This window comes from Oryzias melastigma, linkage group LG15 (genome assembly GCF_002922805.2).
Source record: "Oryzias melastigma strain HK-1 linkage group LG15, ASM292280v2, whole genome shotgun sequence".
NCBI lineage: Eukaryota > Metazoa > Chordata > Actinopteri > Beloniformes > Adrianichthyidae > Oryzias > Oryzias melastigma.
In genome coordinates this window covers 3,695,779-3,715,116 of record NC_050526.1, presented here as the reverse complement: position 1 = coordinate 3,715,116, position 19,338 = coordinate 3,695,779, and the positions used below count along the sequence as shown (strand labels likewise).

General features: G+C 39.5%; 1 pseudogene; it reads left to right on the top strand.

Moving 5' to 3' along the window:
- Nucleotides 1-3,014: 3,014 nt before the first annotated feature.
- Nucleotides 3,015-18,424, top strand: LOC112161814 (annotated as a pseudogene).
- Nucleotides 18,425-19,338: the final 914 nt, after the last annotated feature.

The following is a 19,338-nucleotide window of genomic DNA, read 5'->3' as shown; positions in this document are numbered from 1 at the left end:
TGTATTTTTTATTTGTGTGTGCACAATTGCAAGTACACACAGTTATGCACAAAACGTATTGCATGAGTTACAAATCAGGAATTACGCACACAAATCGTGTGAGACTATTTTGGTTCCATAGACCATTTCAAGTAAATGCAGTACATTTATCTGGAACAGATATAAGCCTTCTATCCTATGACTAATGTATGTTGTTCCATACCGAAACAGACACATGTATCAGCAGCTTGCCAGACGTTGCTCTCCTTACAGCCTCCAGGGGTTTCAACAGGAATCCTTTTAGACTCACATGTGAGTATTTATTCCTTATAGCAGCATACGTCTGTTTGTCACGTTGAATCTGATTAAAAGGGTTTCATGTGAGGACGTGTACGCAACTGGTATGTGGCAGGCAACCAGCAAGTCTGCACACACTGTCACATGCCTTCAGAATAAAAGCTCAAATTGTAACCCAACTGTTATAATTAATAAAAATAAAAAAACTACGTAAATATATACCCAAAAAGGATAAAAACAGCCATTTAAAATGTAAATGGAGTGGATTGAAAGGGAACGCTCAGGGTCTAAAACTTTTTCCAAGAATTGATAATCTTTATTTTATAAATGATTTTGGCCTCGTATTGCAGCTAACTGCCCAATTATTTAAATTTTTCTGTTGGATTATATTGCTTATAGTTCTTACTTTAAAAAAAAAAGTTTTATTATGCTAAATATATTTTAGGATTCATGAAAGAAACCTTGAAATAAGAATCTCAGTGCTCATAATAGGAGGAACCTTTTGGCAGGATTACATTCAGCTTTTCCAGGAAGTGAAGTAAATGAAAAGCAGCAGAGCGTTTTTTAAAACCTGTTGAAATCAGTATAATGCAGGGCACTGAAATACAGATAAACCTGTTGGAGGCATTGATTTCTGAACAAAGCTATTTAAAAAAAAATGTAATAGCAATCTCAACCAATATCCCAATATGTTTTCTGTTTTTGACAAAATATGGGATCTAAAGAGGAAACCAGGAGGTGAAATGCTTTCCAGTGACTGAAATTTTATTGATCGGCCATATAATGACTTATAGAGAAAGTATCTCTAATTTGTGGCTGTTCAAGTCTGTAACTATTTTAAGGGGAGAGATTGAAAATCACTGATGTGGGGATCCCTTTTATATCAAATCAGTCAAACTAAACAGCTCTTTTCGCCAATTAGCAAATTTTCTTGGAAATTTGGACAACAAATAACCAATTGGTAAAAACTGCTAATCTTATTTAGTAGTGCACAAATTATACTTTTAGTGAAATCTTAATAAAAATAGTAGAAAATAATCTGTTTCCACTTACTTTATTATTACCAGCATCAAAAGAAGTTTTTAGCCTCTTAAGATCTGGTGTCCAAGAGCCTGGACATCATATTACCACAGTAGTTCTGCTTACATGTATAGAGGGTCATATTAGCTAGAGTCTTAAGAGGGTTATATTTGCTCCAAATCATATTTTTAACACCAGAGCTTTAATGCCAGTGTTTAAATTTTTTGACTATCGTAACTCTTCAATCTTTTACACGATCAATGTAATTCCAGTGGATTATGAAGTGGAGAAAAGCAGCTTTATGCCGATATGAAACACTTTGCTGTAGTGATGGTCACATATCCCAAAATGCCAACGTTTTTTAGCCGCTCATATGATTTCCCACCAGCAGCATGGAAAACCGGGGGTAAATAAAAGCAGGTCGTCCTCCACACCTGATGATCGCCTGACTGCTGCCATCTACATCCATGAACACTCCAATAATTTAAAAATAATCAGGCAGCTTCATTAAATCTGGACGATTCTGCCAATTCCTCCCCATCACATCATGGCAGTTAAATTTGTGAGTGTAGCATTATTCAAACAACGTAAATCAGTAACCTGTTGCATTTTGGTATCATTCATGTTAGAATCAGCTGACTTATGTTGGTCGTGTACGCGATCTTAGAATCAAGGTATATCACGGATTGTGTATTTTTTAGATGTTCCCAGTGACATCGTCAGTGTTGAACGGTCAACAGCTGTATTTGCAGAATTTCCAGAGCATGTGTGTTCAAAATAAAATTAACCTCTCTACTAAACTCAATTTTGATTGAGATAGAATCTATTTTAATCTCAGTTCTGTGCACTGGTGTAAACAGAACAGCGCTTTAGAGTTCTCTATCTGTTCTTGAGTTTGAATTAATCATATTCAACTCCTGCCTGTTAAGATCTGATGAACCATGGCGACCTACATTCATTTCAATTGAATGTTTGTTTGAAAAAGGTTTTTGTTTTTGGTCTGTAGTTACAACCAGAACAACTGCTGAGGTTTAAACAGAGCCTCATAGTGATACAAATAAAGGCTGTTTATTTTTGTATTATATGGTTTCCATCTGCATTCCACAAGATGCAACAATACCCTTTCATTTAAGTCCAATTTCAACTGTCTTATAACCCAGTCTTAAAGTGGGAAGGCAGGTGTGTCATTTAAGGTAGCCCAACATTCTGCAGACGTCTTTCCACGTCCACCAACGCGCTCCTATTTTTTTTTAGTTGTGTCAAACCAATGATGAAAATCAAGGAGACAGTGGTGCTGCTGCTCGTTTTTCCAGCTTTCAATACATCAATGACATAAAATGGTTAAATTGCACACTGACTCTGCTGCTCACTCTCTAGGTTTTATATGAAGACATTGATAAAAAAGTAGAAAAATGATCTGGATGATGGTTCTATTTTCTTTCTGTTTTGGAAGAAAGATATCCATAGTTATTGTCCACCAGAGTGTGAACGACATTAACTTGTGTGATATCACTCTCTGGCCAATCTGTGGGCTGAACTAAAATCCAGTTTTAGTTCATATGGTTGGGACTATACCTTTAATGGCCCACTCCAATGAAAATCATGTTTTTGGTGTTTTTAACAAATTCTTGTAGCATTTTCCTAATAATGAAGAATATTTATTTAAAAAGAAATAAAGATTAAACTGCATTTCTGAGCATTTTTTTGTTCAAATCGGGATGAATCAGGACCAGATGAGGGACAGTAAGCTAGCGGAAAAGGGCATAAACCAAGGAATGCTGGGATATAACTGTAGGGTAACTACATCAGCTAATTTTGGGCTTCTGCCGTCAGAGCTGTTGTCTCTGACTGAGCTGCAGCAGGTTCTGCTGTTGATTAACTCTGATTCTTGCCAGGTGTTTCGCCTCCTATAAAGCTGGCATAGTGTACCCAGTTTTTGCCGTAATATCATCTGTCAATTCCCCTTTGATAACCTCCACGGCCATTCCTCTACATGCCAAAGGACCAACCCTAAGGTCTGAATGTTTCTGTCTTTATCACTTGTCTTGTTTTGTTCCTAAAGATGTGTCCCCAAGTCATTGTTTCTGAACAGGTGTCCCAGGGTCTTCTTTCCTTAACCTGTGTCCCCCAGAGTCTTCTTTCCAGAAGCAGTGTCCCCGAGTCTTGGTTCCCAAACCAGTGTCTCCCGGTGTTTGTTCCAGAACTAGTGTCCCCCAGATCTTCATTCCTGAACTGGTGTCCCGAACTCTAGGTTCCTGAAGCAGTGTCCCCAAGTCATAATTTCTAAACTGGTGTCCCCAAGTCTTAGTTCCTGAACCCGTTTCCCCCAGATCATCATTCCTGAACCAGTGTACCCAAGTCTTGCTTTCTTAACCGGTGTCCTTATGTCTTCCTTCCTGAACAGGTGGCCTCGAGTCTTGGTTCCTGAAACGGCATCCCCTAGTCTTGGTTCCTGAGCCTGTGTACCCAAGTGTTTTTTCCTGAACCAGTGTCCTCGAGTTTTTCTTCCTGAACCCGTGTTACGGCGTCTTTGTTCGTGATCCATTGTTGCTGCATCTTGTTTCCTGAACCGGTGTCTTTCAGTCTTGCTTCCTGAACAGGTGTCTTTCAGTCTTGCTTCCTGAACAGGTGTCTTTCAGTCTTGCTTCCTGAACAGGTGTCTTTAAGTCTTGCTTCCTGAACAGGTGGCCTCGAGTCTGGGTTCCTGAAACGGCATCCCCTAGTCTTGGTTCCTGAGCCTGTACCTGAGTCTTTGTTCGTGATCCATTGCTGCTACATCTTGTTTCCTGAACCGGTGTCTTTCAGTCTTGCTTCCTGAACAGGTGTCTTTCAGTCTTGCTTCCTGAATAGGTGTCTTTAAGTCTTGCTTCCTGAACAGGTGGCCTCGAGTCTGGGTTCCTGAAACGGCATCCCCTAGTCTTGGTTCCTGAGCCTGTACCTGAGTCTTTGTTCGTGATCCATTGTTGCTGCATCTTGTTTCCTGAACCGGTGTCTTTAAGTCTTGCTTCCTGAACCGGTGTCTGTAAGTCTTGCTTCCTGAACAGGTGGCCTCGAATCTGGGTTCCTGAAATGGCATCCCCTAGTCTTGGTTCCTGAGCCTGTACCTGAGTCTTTGTTCGTGATCCATTGTCACCGCATCTTGTTTCCTAAACCAGTGTCGCCAAGTCTTAGTTCCTGTGCCAGTGTCAGCATCTACATCCCAAACCATTTTTCTTGTCCTGTCTCAGTTTCACCAGATTATTAAAAACTATGAATGCACTACTAAATTTGTCGTTTTTGGGTTTCCCATCACCCTAATCCATGACACCCACCTTCAAAATTCTTGTGGCCACACATCATAACTCAAGTTTTTCAGGCTGTTTCAGGGTTCTACATACAAAACGTTCGGCCACAGAACATGCATTAAAAGTTAAACCAGTTATTCCTTGACCAATCGGTAGTGGCGTATGAATGGTTTCCTTTTCCATTTATGAAAGCGCGAACTGAAATTACTTAATCGCTTTGTGCCCGGCCGGAATTATATGACACAAAGTCTATTATATATTGATATTTAAAATATTTACACAGCTTTGACATCTCGTACCAACTGTAAGTACGTGCACTAGAATCAGGTAGCAATAGTCCAGAGTGAACACCATATTCTAAAAACATCCATATGCATCTATTACCCAGTGTGTACATAGCTTAAAAGTCACAGCAATATCTCTTATCTTCTTATGTAAATTTTTGATAAGTATCTGCAAACTGTGCACTTCTGTCTGGAGGTGCTCAGATACAGCTCAGTGTTGTGGGTTTTTCCTGTTTTGCAGACTGTTTCCTCAACACGTCAAAGATAACTTTGCGCGACTCTTTTCGCTGACTATTCAGCAAAACCAAAGCATAACTCTGACTAATACTGACAGGAATCCACAGATTACGGGTCGCACGCCCTGATTAGACCCCTCACCTTTTAGTTTGCCGCCTCCATGGATAAATGCTGCTCCATATGCCTCCATCTCAAATTCCATGACTGGTATGCTGCTTGACAGATTTCCTGCACTCTGTGATTAACGTCATCTCCATCTTTTCAGGATCGCTGTGCTACAAAGGTTACGCTGTCAGCTGTGGCACATCATTACATTTTGTTTACAGATCTGTGACTTCTCACGTTTTTCTTTCACAGAACATCAGGGCTTTTTTTTTGGTCACCCTCTGGTAACTTTGTAAAACAATCAGTCTGCTCGTTCTTCAAGAACACAGCAGGAGTTTTTATCTATCAAGAAAAGAATTTCTGCTTCATGGTATGCTGGAATTTTTTTAGTGCGATACATTTTTTGATTAGCTTGATCGTCTTTCTAAACTGCTGAGTCACAAACACCACATTTTTTTGTCCATTTACTGCTAAAACATGGTTTTAGTGCTAAAGTAAACAAACTGTTGTCACATATATGCATCTCCGTCTCTATGACAGTGCATGCTGCAAACCTTGCTTCTCCTGTCTCGTTTTTGCCAAAGTATCCATTACTCTGTCAGGACAGATGAGTTTGTCTGTTACCATTATGTCATTAAAGCTAAAGGCAGGGATAAAGACCACTAAGGATAGGGACTAGAAATACCAATTATATAAAAAACATCCTTTAAAAAAACAACCTCTCCTCAAGGTTATGTCAGAAAACTTTCTGATTGTCAGAAGAACTTATTAAAAAGTGGTACAAATATTTTCCTCCTGCAAGGCTACTTTATGTCATGTTCTTTTTTAATTCTCTGTGAAAAAGTCAAACTGAATTTGAATCCAATTTTTGACTTCTGTTGTTTGGCAGGAGATCTCCAAAAACTCTCATTGTGAGCTGCAACAGCAACCAGCTCACATTATCACATAAATATATATAAATCTGGTACTTGATGTGCCTTTTTGTTCAGAAACCCTTCAGTTCACGCACAGCTTTTAAAGGCTTAAATCTGAAGGTAGAGCCTTGAAGATATAAGGTCAAACACTTAAGATCTTGTTTGAAGGCTGACAGATTACCTGCGCATTCCAGAAAATAACCTTTTATCAACTGAGTAGTCAGTTGTATTATGCTAATTCGTTAGAATTTGATCCAGCAACATGTGGAAGTTAACTTTAAAGCCTTTTTTGCATTTAACAGCTTTATTTTTTAATAATGTAATCCTTTTTTTTGTCTATTTATTGAGTCTAAAATGCTGCATGGTTTTTCAGAAAGACTTGCACATTGGTTTGAATAATTTTACTTTGTGAGTACATTTTAGGCAGTTTTCCTTTTTTTTTTTTTTTAAGGTTTTTAATGTCTTATGTTTATATCGTACTATGGGTTTTGAACCATAAAGAACTGACACAAGTGGAGTCACTGGAGAATCCATGTTTTATCTAAAACATAGATAAATACTTTATGGTCATTATCTCACGTACTTAGAATATTAACGTTTTTTTTTTCTAATTGCTAAAACGCACTTTACTGAAACAGAGGACCAATTTCACCAAACATCAAATCATACATAAAAAATTATGGACTAAATATGCAAAATACTTAACTCTTAAGTCGAAAGCTCGCATGGCAATCATGTTGAAGACTCAGTTGTCAAAGATAACACACACACAGCAGGCAAGACACAGAACACTAGATACTGTTCAGAAAAAAGTTTGCAAAAAATGTTGAAGCTCACCCCCTAAAAAATAGAGTAAAATAGTATTAGAGATTGTTATTTTATTTTCAACAGATTAACATTTATTGCACTTCACCCTCTGTTAAACCATCCAATCAGTTGATTGGATGGTTTAAAGAATGGCACTTAGTGTTTTAGTATTTGGGAAAAACTGTAAAATTCCTCTCGGATCAGTTCATCATTCATTCGTGAAACATGTTGAATTTACCGCCAACAAAAATAGTTTTGACATTATTAAAGCAGGAATAAATAATGATAAATATATCTAAAAACACCGTGTGACTAAACACAACGACTCTAAAACATCCCACATTGTATTTCTCGTGGCTGCACGGTGGCGCAGTGGTTAGCGCTCTCGCCTCACAGCGAGAAGGCCCCGGTTCGAATCCCGGCTGGGACCTTTCTGTGTGGAGTTTGCATGTTCTCCCCGTGCATGCGTGGGTTTTCACCGGGGACTCCGGCTTCCTCCCACCGTCCAAAAACATGCTTCATAGGTTCATTGGTGACTCTGAATTGCCCCTAGGTGTGAATGTGAGAGTGAATGTGTTTGTGATTGAGGCCCTGAGACAGACTGGAGACCTGTCCAGGGTGTACCCCGCCTTCGCCCTTCAGTAGCCGGGATAGGCTCCAGCACCCCCGCGACCCTGAAAGGGAAGCAGCGGTTAAGAAGATTGGATGGATGGATTGATTGATTATATTTCTCTAGCAGCTGCAGGTTGGAATTCTGGACATTTTTTCTTAACAGTGTTCAAAATATTTATTGCAGTTGAGTCTTTAGTCCTTGTTTTCCTAATCCTGTAGTATTTACCGGAAGGTAACAGAGCAAATAAGGGTTGGTCAGGATTCGATTTTTTTTTAATGTTCTGTCTTCTTTTGAGGCAGCAAGAGATGAGAACTTTTAAATTGAGATTTTTCAAAAAGCCCAAGTGTATGTCTTGATGTATTATTAATTAGAAATTAGTAATTTCCTAGTTCTCAATGACCATTTTTTACCATAAATGTGTAAAAGAGATTAGTAGAAATAAAAAAAACTTGTTATTTGTTGAAGAAAACTCATTAAAACAAACTTAAAAAGCATTTTTCCAGAAAACAGAACTCATAAACTTGATAAAACTTGCAGTTGATTCAGTCCCTGAAACTCTTAAAGTCAGCTTTTTGTACGTCTTGGCTTGCCATACATCTTCCATTCCTCATTAGTCTCTTTGTTTTCACCTGCTGATGGCATCTCTAGTGTTTATGAACTCACTGCCACCAGGAGAAGACGTTCCTTTATATATTAAAAACTGTTCTGTAAGACAAAAAAACCCTTTTGAGTCTTTGTTGGGCTCATTTTTGCCCGAGGACATTTGCCAGCAGGAGCCGTCAGGAATGCAGGTTTGTGTCTTAGTCATTCTTGGCTAAGTCTTACCTGTACCTTTGAGGAAGTTGCACTGATTCTTGTTGTAGTGTTGAGCTTGGACACAGCGTGAGTTCTGAGCTTGAGATCACAGGGCGTTTCAGCTTTTTCCGAACATCAGACATCTTTCCAGCGATGACCCCAGAGATGGTGCCCTGGCTTCACGCTCTTAATCCACCGTGGCCCGCAGGCTTCCCTACAGTGGCTGCAAATGTCTTTTCATCTTTCAGAGACACTGTTCTCCAAAGGCTCTCTGCCTCACCTCTACAGTCACAGAGACCAGGAAACCATACAACTCCTTCCCTGATCTGTTAGACCTTTTACATCCATTCCTCCTAAAGGAATCTCTAAAGATGATGTATACAGAGGGATACTTCCAGGCCCAAAAGGTATGTTTGAAAAGAAGTTTACTAGAAGCTATTCCTGTTCTTGAAAATGCATTGGCTTATGTTACGTTTCTTTCTTAGAAAAGAGGCACTTTTAAAACGTCTTCATGAAGCTCTTTGCAGTTAAATATGTCTTCACACCAGAGCTGTCTGTTATCAACCACATTCATTTCTTAGTTTGAACTCCTGGATTTTAAAAAGTGGTAAACTTGGCTTGAACTGAAGTGGACCAAAAGCCAATTCCTTGTAATTCTGTGGAGCAAACTGTCAGTTTGATGCAGGTTTTTAGGTTTAAGTAACATGGAGCCACATCACTTTACTTAGTTAGAAAGAGTTGGCTGAATTCTTGAGCCAGTCAATCCCCATGTGCTATTCTTCAACTTTAAGTCCTAATCCTATTGTCTTCTGTTGTAAAAGTGTTCCCAGTGGTCTTTTAATTATGATTATGTCATTTTTAGCCAAAATATAATTTTCTAGGAAACTGTGTAAGGTGCTGTGCCCGTGTGATAGTGCATGTAAACACAGCAGTTAACTGATTTTTAACACTTTAGATGAGGTACTGCACAACACTCAAAATAATGTTGATAAAGATTCTTAATACATTTGTTAAGCTTGTACGTTTTTTATCAATATGGCCTTTGTAGGCAATGACCTCACTTTAGATATTAATGAATCTTACTAAGCATGTTATAGAAACTATTTTGGCTTATATTGAGCTAATAAATGTCTTACTAACACCCTATGAACACATTGTTAATGTTAGTTAAAGTGTAAAGAATCTTATAAAGTGTTGCCTGTGATTTTTATGTTACTACAGTGAATACAAAAGTCACAGTTTTGAGATCAAAATTTCCAAAATTGCTAACAAAATATTCAATTTTAAAAGTCAGTTTTCAAAGTTGCAAATAAAATATTTAATGTTTGCTTTCAACATCTTTTTCTTTGCTTTCAAAATATATTTTTTCCTTTTTTCTATGCAAAAGTTTTCAGATGCGTTTTCTCTCATCCCGCTTTCTTCCTATCTTTGATTTTGCGTTTAGAACTCAGTTGAGTGACATTTGTGTCACCAAACAGCCTGCTGATTGGTCTAGATTCTATTAAATGGAATTGCCATATTTATCCAACATGGTGTTTGCTACCGAGAGTCAAACAGGCTCTTTATACCTACGATTTTGTGTCTTTGTCCGAAGAAAAATTCATTTTTAATCATTTTGATCATTCTTTTACCACTGATTAGTTTTTAATTAGTCGGATATGTAAATTTATAGGCAAGGATCTCCTTAAAACAGTAAAATCAACGGTGGAAAGTTTAAACATGCTGCTCGCTACACTAACACAAATAAATATAGAACCCTGTTGGATTTTTTATTGTGTTTTTTATTGGTTTTGCTGCTCCTTCTGGGTTCTACTCAACGAAAAACGGACCAGAATAGTTGAAGACTTCAGAATTCTGATTGAACAGAACCGATACAAAGTCTGTGTATCCATTAATGTGAGGCAGACACACGCGATTGGATAGACCAGTCAGCATGAACCCTCTTGTCTGTTAGTTGGCACAAAAATCTCACTTAACTGAAAATCTTGAACGCAAAATCAAAGAGTTGTGTTGCAAACACAAAAATGTATTTTGAAAGCAAAGGAAAATATTCTGAAAGAAAAAAAATCATGTCTTTGAAAGTGTGTTTTATAAAAGGGAAGATTTTGTTTGGAATTTTGGAAATGTTGATTTCAAATATAGTGGCACAAAAATCACTTCATAGTAAATCAAGTTTAATTTTGGTAGTAAAAGAAACATAAAGCAGCGAAATATTAAACAAGCAAGAAAATGTTTAAAATGTCGATATGTCTGAGAAAGTGTATAAAGTATGAAGTGAGGAGTTGTACAGCCTTGAAACATCTATTATCCTACCCTGTGTATTTCACCTAAGGGTTATTTAGGGAAGTAAACTCTGTATCTACATTTGAGGTTAAATTAATGTTTCCTTCAATGTGTATTTTTGATTCACAGATGCATCATTAGCTGAAAAACTGGCTTCAAAGGATCTTCATTCAGTCCAAAGTTTCATAAAACCGCTGACTTTATCCATCCCTCATGTGTAAAATCAATGATTCAACACTATTGAGGGTTTTTTCCCCTTTAAAACGGTAATTGGAGCCAGATGAAAATCTCAGTAACCACTAGAGGGTTGTTAAAGATGGATTTCAAAATAAAGGAAGAACATTGGTCATGAGACTTTATAGAGAGTTGCCGTCTATCAAACTCAGGTGGTTTCATTCAGGGACTCAAATGCAGAAAGTTTTATTCCTGTTACAACTGTAAAAAAAATAATAATAATAATTTCTATGGCTATTTGATCCTTTAAATACATGCCATTAATGCTGATGCAAGTTTAAAAAATAAATTTGAAAACTGACTTTGAAACTTGTATTATCACTAAGGGTGTATTCGTGTTAAAATTACCTCCTTTTTTAATGAGTCACACTTTATCAGACATTTCCCGCTCAAAGGGCAGAATCCGCCCCGAAACCTGAAGCGGTTTTTGTTTGCATGCGTAAAGCCATATTTAAAGGTGCATAGATAGAAAGGACAAAACTCTCTCATCTACGACCCATTAGTTTACAATTGTCTGAATCAGCCAGACAAAATATTGTGAACTGGAAGAAGAGATGTTTAAATTAAAAAATGTTTTACTTTTTCTTTTTGGTGTACTCAGATAAATCCGGACAAAAGTCCTATTAATTTGGTCCTGATTGAATCCTAAACCTCGTGCTTACTCTGTATTCAGAATGCTGCCTACTGAAGATTTCCGTTTCACGCCAAAGCTTGTGAACAAAAAACCATGTGACTAAAGATCCCTTTATTCATTGGCTAGGAATAACAAGTAAAGAACAAGAGGAAGAATAATGGAAGTCCTACACCAGAGGTGGGCAAACTTTTTGACCGGTGGTGCACAAAGGGTTCTAAAACAAATGGGCCGGATCAGATGCTTGAAGTGTTTTGGTAAGCGACCTTATGGTATATAAGAAAGAAAAACCATGGAATCTGGACGACAACAAGTTTTTCTAATTTAAAAACTGTGGTTTTTGTTCCCTTTTTTGTGCCAATTGCACGATTGATTGATGTCTTTCATGGAAAAACACACACTTAGAAAAGTGCAGTGTTTGCTGTGTTGGAAGTATCAGAAAATGACTCAAAAAACACAGATGAATGTGAGAAAAAAAATATGTGGTGCTCCATCTAAGGAAAATGTGTCAAAGTTAAGGCCCAGGGGCCGGATCCGGCCCTCCAAGTAATTATATCCAGCCCACCAGATAATTTTAGTCTATTGTTGTTAATGGCCTGATGTTATCTTGCGCTTATTTACGCGTCTAGCAATATGATACGTATCACAATATGTCCAAAAACAAAGTATACTTTTGCTCATAAATAATTAAATTATTTGTTATTTAAAACATTTGAAACAATACAAGTATGGCCAAATGAAATATCGAGATATATCGCCAAATTGATTTTTCCCAACGCTCTTAATTATGAATTTAGAGTGGTAGGCCAGATTAAATGGTCTAATGGGCCTCATATGACCCCCGGGTCGTAGTTTGCTCAACCCTGTCTTACACTTTGTAATCCTTGTCAGGATAGTTCACTTATTCAAACTTTATATTTCGCTGTCCAATTTTAAACATCTGTATCAATGTCAGGTATACAGCAACACTTTTTACTGCTACTTTGGTACGGCGGAGGTATGCAGCAAGCAAGTTACTGGCCAGAAGAAGGCTAAGAGTGTTAATGATGTATAGATTTTTTGGGTGAGAAGCAATGCGTATCACGTTGAAAGTTGTTTTAATGACCCTACACTCATCCAACCACATTTCAGTGAGTTGCTGTGTCTCTTTGTTGCTTTACATTTGTTCGTTGCTCATCAGTTGCTATGTTCTTATAAAGCACAACACTCTTAGATATCAGTCTCCAATCTGGAGGTTCTAGCATGGATGCATTTTTAAGCCTTTCAGTGTTTAAGCTTGTAATATGTGTTTTTACTTTGATGCTTATGTCCATTGGTCTTAATATTTTTATATGTATAATTACTGAACCTTTCATCTATGAATTTCTGTTTGTTTTTATAGTTTTGTTATTTGGACTTTGAGTCTGTAATAATTAATAATTCTTTTATCTTCAGTTTATATCCCACAATGCTCTGCAATTGTGGCTGTTTTGGTCCAGCTGTTCCACCCTGAGCATGGAGCCTATTCACTGAAGTTCAGTCCGATTGGAAACAAACTGAGACCACCTCGAAAGATGGGTCCAAGGGCGGTTCCTGGTCCCAGACCAGGGTCCACTTGGGTGTATTCACACTGAAAATTTGTTATAGATTATTGGGGGAAACGAACTCTGGTTCACTTTAAGTGAACCAAATGTGTCCAGTCTGAATACATCCTAACGCTAGGTTTACACTGGACGTTGGAGCGGAGTGTGCGCGACATCCACTTTCTCCTGCAGTTCACACCAGACGCGCATTTTTTCGCGACGGACAACAGGTGCTTCTACTAGTACTTTTTTTTGTTTTTTAGGTAAGTTAATACCCTAAGAAAATTATCCCATGTTCTTCTATGAAGAAGCAAGTAGTTAGTAGGCCTACACTTCTTTATTTTATTTGTTGTTGAGTCACACGGAGAGAAGCGTGTGTTGTGATTATATGTTTATTCTCAACTCTACAGTCTGTTTACTTACAAAAACATAATCGCATTTTTCAATTGCAGCGTTTTATTGTGAAAAGTTGGTTATATTTGAAAAAAAAAACAGATTTTCTCATGTATCTTGATGTAACTTCCTGCCAGAATTGACACGGATCACTAGTGGCTCGCGCACAAAACGCTGAAACGATCGCTACACGGTGCGAGCCTTCTGCGGAGGACCACGGTGCTCCGCGCCTGGTGTGAATCATAGGTTAACAAGGGCGCCGAATGGAAGCGACTTCTATTCCGCGGGCGTACGTGTCTAGTGTGAACCAGTGTTCAAGACAACTGCAATCAATCAATTTCTTAGTAAACCACTTATAAAAAAACGTTAAGTCACATATAAATAAAATAAAACTAATAAAACAGACTGAGTTTATGGAAAATAAAAAAGTTTAGAGCTAAAACAATAAAATAACATTTGTTGTATCTGTGCGGAGCTGACATTTGTGAAGGAGTCTTTCAAACATGTTTAATAGATCAGATTGTCAGTGTGGGATCAGTAAGCGGCACTGCACTGGCTGGAAATCCACTTATGCCAGCCTATCCAATTACTAGACCTTTTAAAAAAAAACACACTCGAGCCGAGAGCTAATTGTTGATGCTGCTCGGGTTTTCATGGCGTTTCTGCTGTAGTCCTGATGTGTATAAACGATGCTCTTCAACTGTGTGGTACGAAATAAGAAAAAAAAAAAATCTCTCAAAAGAGCTTTTTAATATTTGATAGCAATCCTCTCCCTCTTTCTTGGGGCGTCAATTATTTCCTGTCTGCCACAGCTGCCAGCTCCACTGCGGTGCACAGCAGGTGTCTTTCTGTGCGTTACAGATGAGAAAAACGAGGATCAAAACAAACACCAAATCGCAAAACACACCAGCGGGACGGAATGAAATGCAAGATCAAAGAGGAAAATGTTGCTTTCTGTTAAGTTTTTCTCGCATGAAGCGTCTCATGGCTCTGGTTTTTACATAATGACACGTCTTTTTTGAAAAAGTAATTTGAGCTCCTTTTGGTGGACAGAGACAGTCATTCAAAAAGATTGGAGCTAAAAAAATTCACTTTAGTGAGCATCATTCATTCATAATATGACCGTGGAGGCTTCTCCTCACCTCATCCATCTGCCTCTGCATGATCCCAAAACCCCATGGAAGCATTCTGATGCTTTCAGTGTTCTCTCCATCACCTCAACCCTCACATGTTGTATAGGCAGACTCTTGAAAGGGGCGGCGGACGAGTTAGTACTTCCTCAGAGAGACACTAAATCAAGCCCGAGTGAGCGAAAAAGCACTCTCTGTTCCATTTGAGAACTCTGTGCCTTCTGCTGCTTCCTCATTACTCCCCCTGACAACAAAATATTGCAGATGAATTAGGAACCAAACTTAAAAAAACAGCAAATTACTAGAGAGGTAGAACCTTCTGCTACTATGAATTAAATGGTGGAATGACCCATTGAAAAGTAAAATCACATGGATGTTTGGCCACTGAACCTGTTTCCATTATCCCAGAGCAGAGGCGGTTTTTAGTCCCCGACTGAAAGCCTGAGAAACGGTAAACAAGGTATTTTGATTTACCACATCAAATTGCAGGTAGCCATGTCCCTGATGTCAGAATGTGGACTGATTCAACTCTGTTGACATAGCAATGGCAGATACAGAGCAAATAAAACAAGAGTCAGTGATGACTGGACACAGAATGTTCTTTATATTAGTATTTTCAGCACTTTATATATATATATATATATATATATATATATATATATATATATATATATATATATATATATATATATATATATATATATATGCTGCTCACAAAAATAAAAGGAACACCTTTTTATTGGGCCTGGCATGAAATGAATTAAACATGTCTGATAATTTTCTTGTTGGTTAAGCAGCTGAGGGCCTCGACCCTCAGCAGGACCGAAACCTGCTCCTTTGTGCAAGGCGGAACAGGCTGAGCACTGCTCGTGCCCTACAGAATTGAAACAATTGAATGGCCTTCACAATCCTCTGACTTAAACCCAATAGAACATCTCTGGGACATTATGTTTGTGTCCATTAGGCGCCGCCAGGTTGCTCCTCAGACTGTACAAAAGCTCAGGGATGCCCTCACACAGATCTGGGAGGAAATGCCACAAGACACCATCCGTCGTCTCATTAGGAGCATGCCGCCACATTGTCAAGCATGCATACAAGCTGGTGGGGGCCACACAAGATACTGAAAAGCATTTTGAGTTGCAGAAAGGAAGTTTTGGAAAAAATGGACTAGCCTGCCAGAACTTCATTTCACTCTGATTTTATGGTGTCTACACAATTGAGCCTCTGTAGGCCGAAAACTTTTATTTCCATTAAAAGACTTGGCATCTTTTTGTTCCTAAGACACTGCGCTGTCGTTATTTGTATAGATAGCCAACTTCATATTGAGATCTGATGTATCTAATGTGTTTCTTTAAAGTCTTCCTTTAATTTTTGTGAGCAGTATATATATATTGATACATATTCTCTCATTTTATAAAAAAATCAGCAAAAATATTTGACATTTTGAGCTCTCATTCTGGACTACTACAATAGTTTCAGTCTAAGAGTCTCCGCTGGGTCAACAACGTCAGGCTGACATAGGCTGGAGAAAGGGATAATCCCTGGATGCACCATTTCAGTGGTCCTGTTTGCACTAGCCATGAATATGCTGGTGAAGTCGGCCGAGGTTCAGTGTAGAGGTCCCCTCACAAAGTCTGGGGTCCGTCAGCCGCCCATCAGGGCCTCTATGGATGACCTAACAGTGACAACATCACACGTTCCAGGGAGCAGATGGATCCTCAAGGGCCTGGAGGAGATTACCACTTGGGCACGCATGAGCTTCAAGCCGACAAAGTCCAGATCTTTGGTGTTGAAGAAGGGGAAAATCGTTGATAGATTTCGCTTCACACTAGGCTCTACTGAGATACCATCCATCACGGAGAGACCAGTGAAGAGTCTGGGAAAAGTTTTTGACTGCATCTTGAAAGATGCAGCAGGGATCCGTGAAACAAACTTGGAGCTGGAAGCGTGGCTAGCTGCTGTGGACAAGTCTGGGCTACCTGGCAAGTTCAAGGCCTGGATTTACCAGCATGGAATCCTCCCACGGATTTTATGGCCTCTTATGATATACGAAGTCCCAATCTCTACCATAGAGGGGTTCGAAAGAAGAGTCAGCAGGTTTCTGCGTAAATGGCTGGGGCTACCTCAGAGTCTGAGCAGTATAGCACTATACGATCAGATCAACAAGCTAAAACTCCTAATAAGTAGTTTGAGCGAGGAGTTCAAAGTGAGCCGTGCTAGGGAGGTGCTCCAATACAGAGAGTCAGAGGATCCTAAGGTCTCCCAAGCAGGGATCAAGGTGCGAACGGGGCGGAAGTGGAAGGCAGCGGAGGCAGTTGACGTGGCTGAGTCGAGGCTCCGGCACAGGGAACTGGTCGGAGCAGTGACCCATGGAAGGGCAGGGCTGGGTTATGCTCCGGCATGCCACAGAAAGGAGGCACAGAGGAAGGATAAGAGATCACTGATACAGAAAGAGTTGCGAGCAATTATTGAGGAGGAGCGAGCCAGCAGGGTGGTTGGGATGCCTCAGCAGGGCGCTTGGACAAGATGGGAACATTCAGCAGAACGCAAAGTGTCATGGGCGGAATTGTGGAAGTCTGAGTCACACTGTATACGTTTTTCTGATACAGGCGGTCTATGACGTCCTACCAACCCCCTCTAATTTGTTCTGCTGGGGAAAGGTGGAGTCACCAGCTTGTAACCTGTGCCTAAAGAGGGGGACCCTGGAGCACATCCTCAGCTGCTGTTCAAAAGCCCTGGCAGAGGGACGCTATCGCTGGCGCCATGACCAATTGCTAAAGGCAATAGCCAACACCATAAGCAGTGGCATTAAGCACTGTAGGAGCCAGTCCGGGCTGGGGAGAAGCCACCACCAGCTGCCAGGGTCACCCACTCAGGCCTGTTAACAACAGCTCAAGACTGGGAGCTAAAAGTTGACCTTGGAAAGCAACGAAAATTTCCAGAAACCATCACCAGTACAACCTTGAGGCCTGATATGCTGCTCATCTCAGAAGCTACAAAGCAGGTTGTTCTCCTGGAGTTGACCGTCCCCTGGGAGGACCGGATCGATGAGGCAAATGAGAGGAAAAGGGCAAAGTATGCAGACCTAGTGGAGGAGTGTCGGCACAAGCAAGGTGCGAGCCCATTGAGGTGGGATGCAGGGGGTTCATAGGCCAGTCGCTTTGTAGGGCGTACAATATGCTGGGCATCACTGGGGCTAGCAAGCGCAGGGCCATTAAGGAAGTAACAGAGGCAGCAGAAGTAGCCTCAAGGTGGCTGTGGATTAGGAGGGGGGAACCGTGGGTGGGTAGCGCTACCTGGACACAAGCTGGGATTTGATCAACCCCAGCTGGGTCGCCTGGGTGAGAGTGTATGATGTTTGAAAGACCCGAAACACTCCATGACCCCAGGTAACATCACTGATGATGTGTCCAGGTTGCATCACTAGTTGATGTATGTGAAAGCACACAATAACCAACAACAGTGTTATCCCCAGTGTGTGTGAAGGGTATGGGAATTCCCAACAATGACTGACAGACATAAAATAAAAAAATAAGTCCTACAAACTAAAGATGACGTTAAAATGATCACCATATGAATAGTTCCATAATGAAAACCTGCTTTTTTTTTTTTTTTTTTTTAAAGAAAAATGAAATGACATGAAAATAAAATTTAGTTTGAATTTAAAGTGTCATGCTTGCTGCCTAATAATGATGGATGGTATTTTTTGTTGGGAGTGTAACGCTCTCATTTTCTTCAGATCAATGAATAATAATGAAGATAAATCATGTTCAGTTCAGTGTTTCCTCCACATGCACATCCTTTTGAAACGTAGTAATTTTATTATGTTCATAGGTACATGCAGAGAAAACTCTGTTTAGCTTTAGCTACAGGCACTATTGTGCGTTTTGACACAGTCATTACTCACTTTGTAACACACTCGTATGCAAACTTCAGATGCATCCGGTAAGTTGCTGGTTTTTGTAGCCTAATGTCAACAAATGCATTTTAATTGATAACCTTTAGCTGGTTTGTGTCTTCTTCCCAGTTTTCTGTTAGCCGAGCAGGAAGGATGCTTTAAGCTGATGATTGCTTAATAAAATCTGATCATTTTATAAACTCAGTTAAACATTGTTTATCTGGAAGGCAAAGGCTGGATATTAGCCAAAGCCCACAGGGATTTCATGAGTGCACAGCCTGGCATGGCGCGGTTAATCAGGCTGAGGAGAGGGTTTTGAAATCTGTCTGGAAACTGAAAACTCATATGTTTGCCATAATCTGCACTTTTAAATGTATTTATAATGCATCTTTAAAAAACATGTTTAAACTGTTGTCAATTGAAGTATGACTCCAGAAAAAGATGTAAAAACAAATCTAATGTTGCTCTTACCTCAAATTATAGTTTTTTTTAAAGGGTCTGTATCGTGGAAAATCAACTATATGAGCTTTAAAGTGCTTTTTAATGGTAATTCATCATTAAAAGCGACCCCACAGTGGAACTGTCTCATTGTGATGTCATAAAATGAGGAACAGCGCCTTCTAGGAAGAGTCTATGGTGCCAGCTCCGCCCTGATCCTAACACATAAACACTTTCGCCGCAGAGCTAGCGGTGATCACCTCCATTTTAAACGCACAGCATGCCCATTCATTTTTGCAAAACTTTGAATGTTGTTTGTTTTTGTAGGTGAAACACAGACATGCTGCCAAGACTGACTCTAGGATGACGTCATGAAATGGACGGCACCCACAGAAGCAGAGATCAAAGCATCTTACTTCTAGGTAATAAAAGGG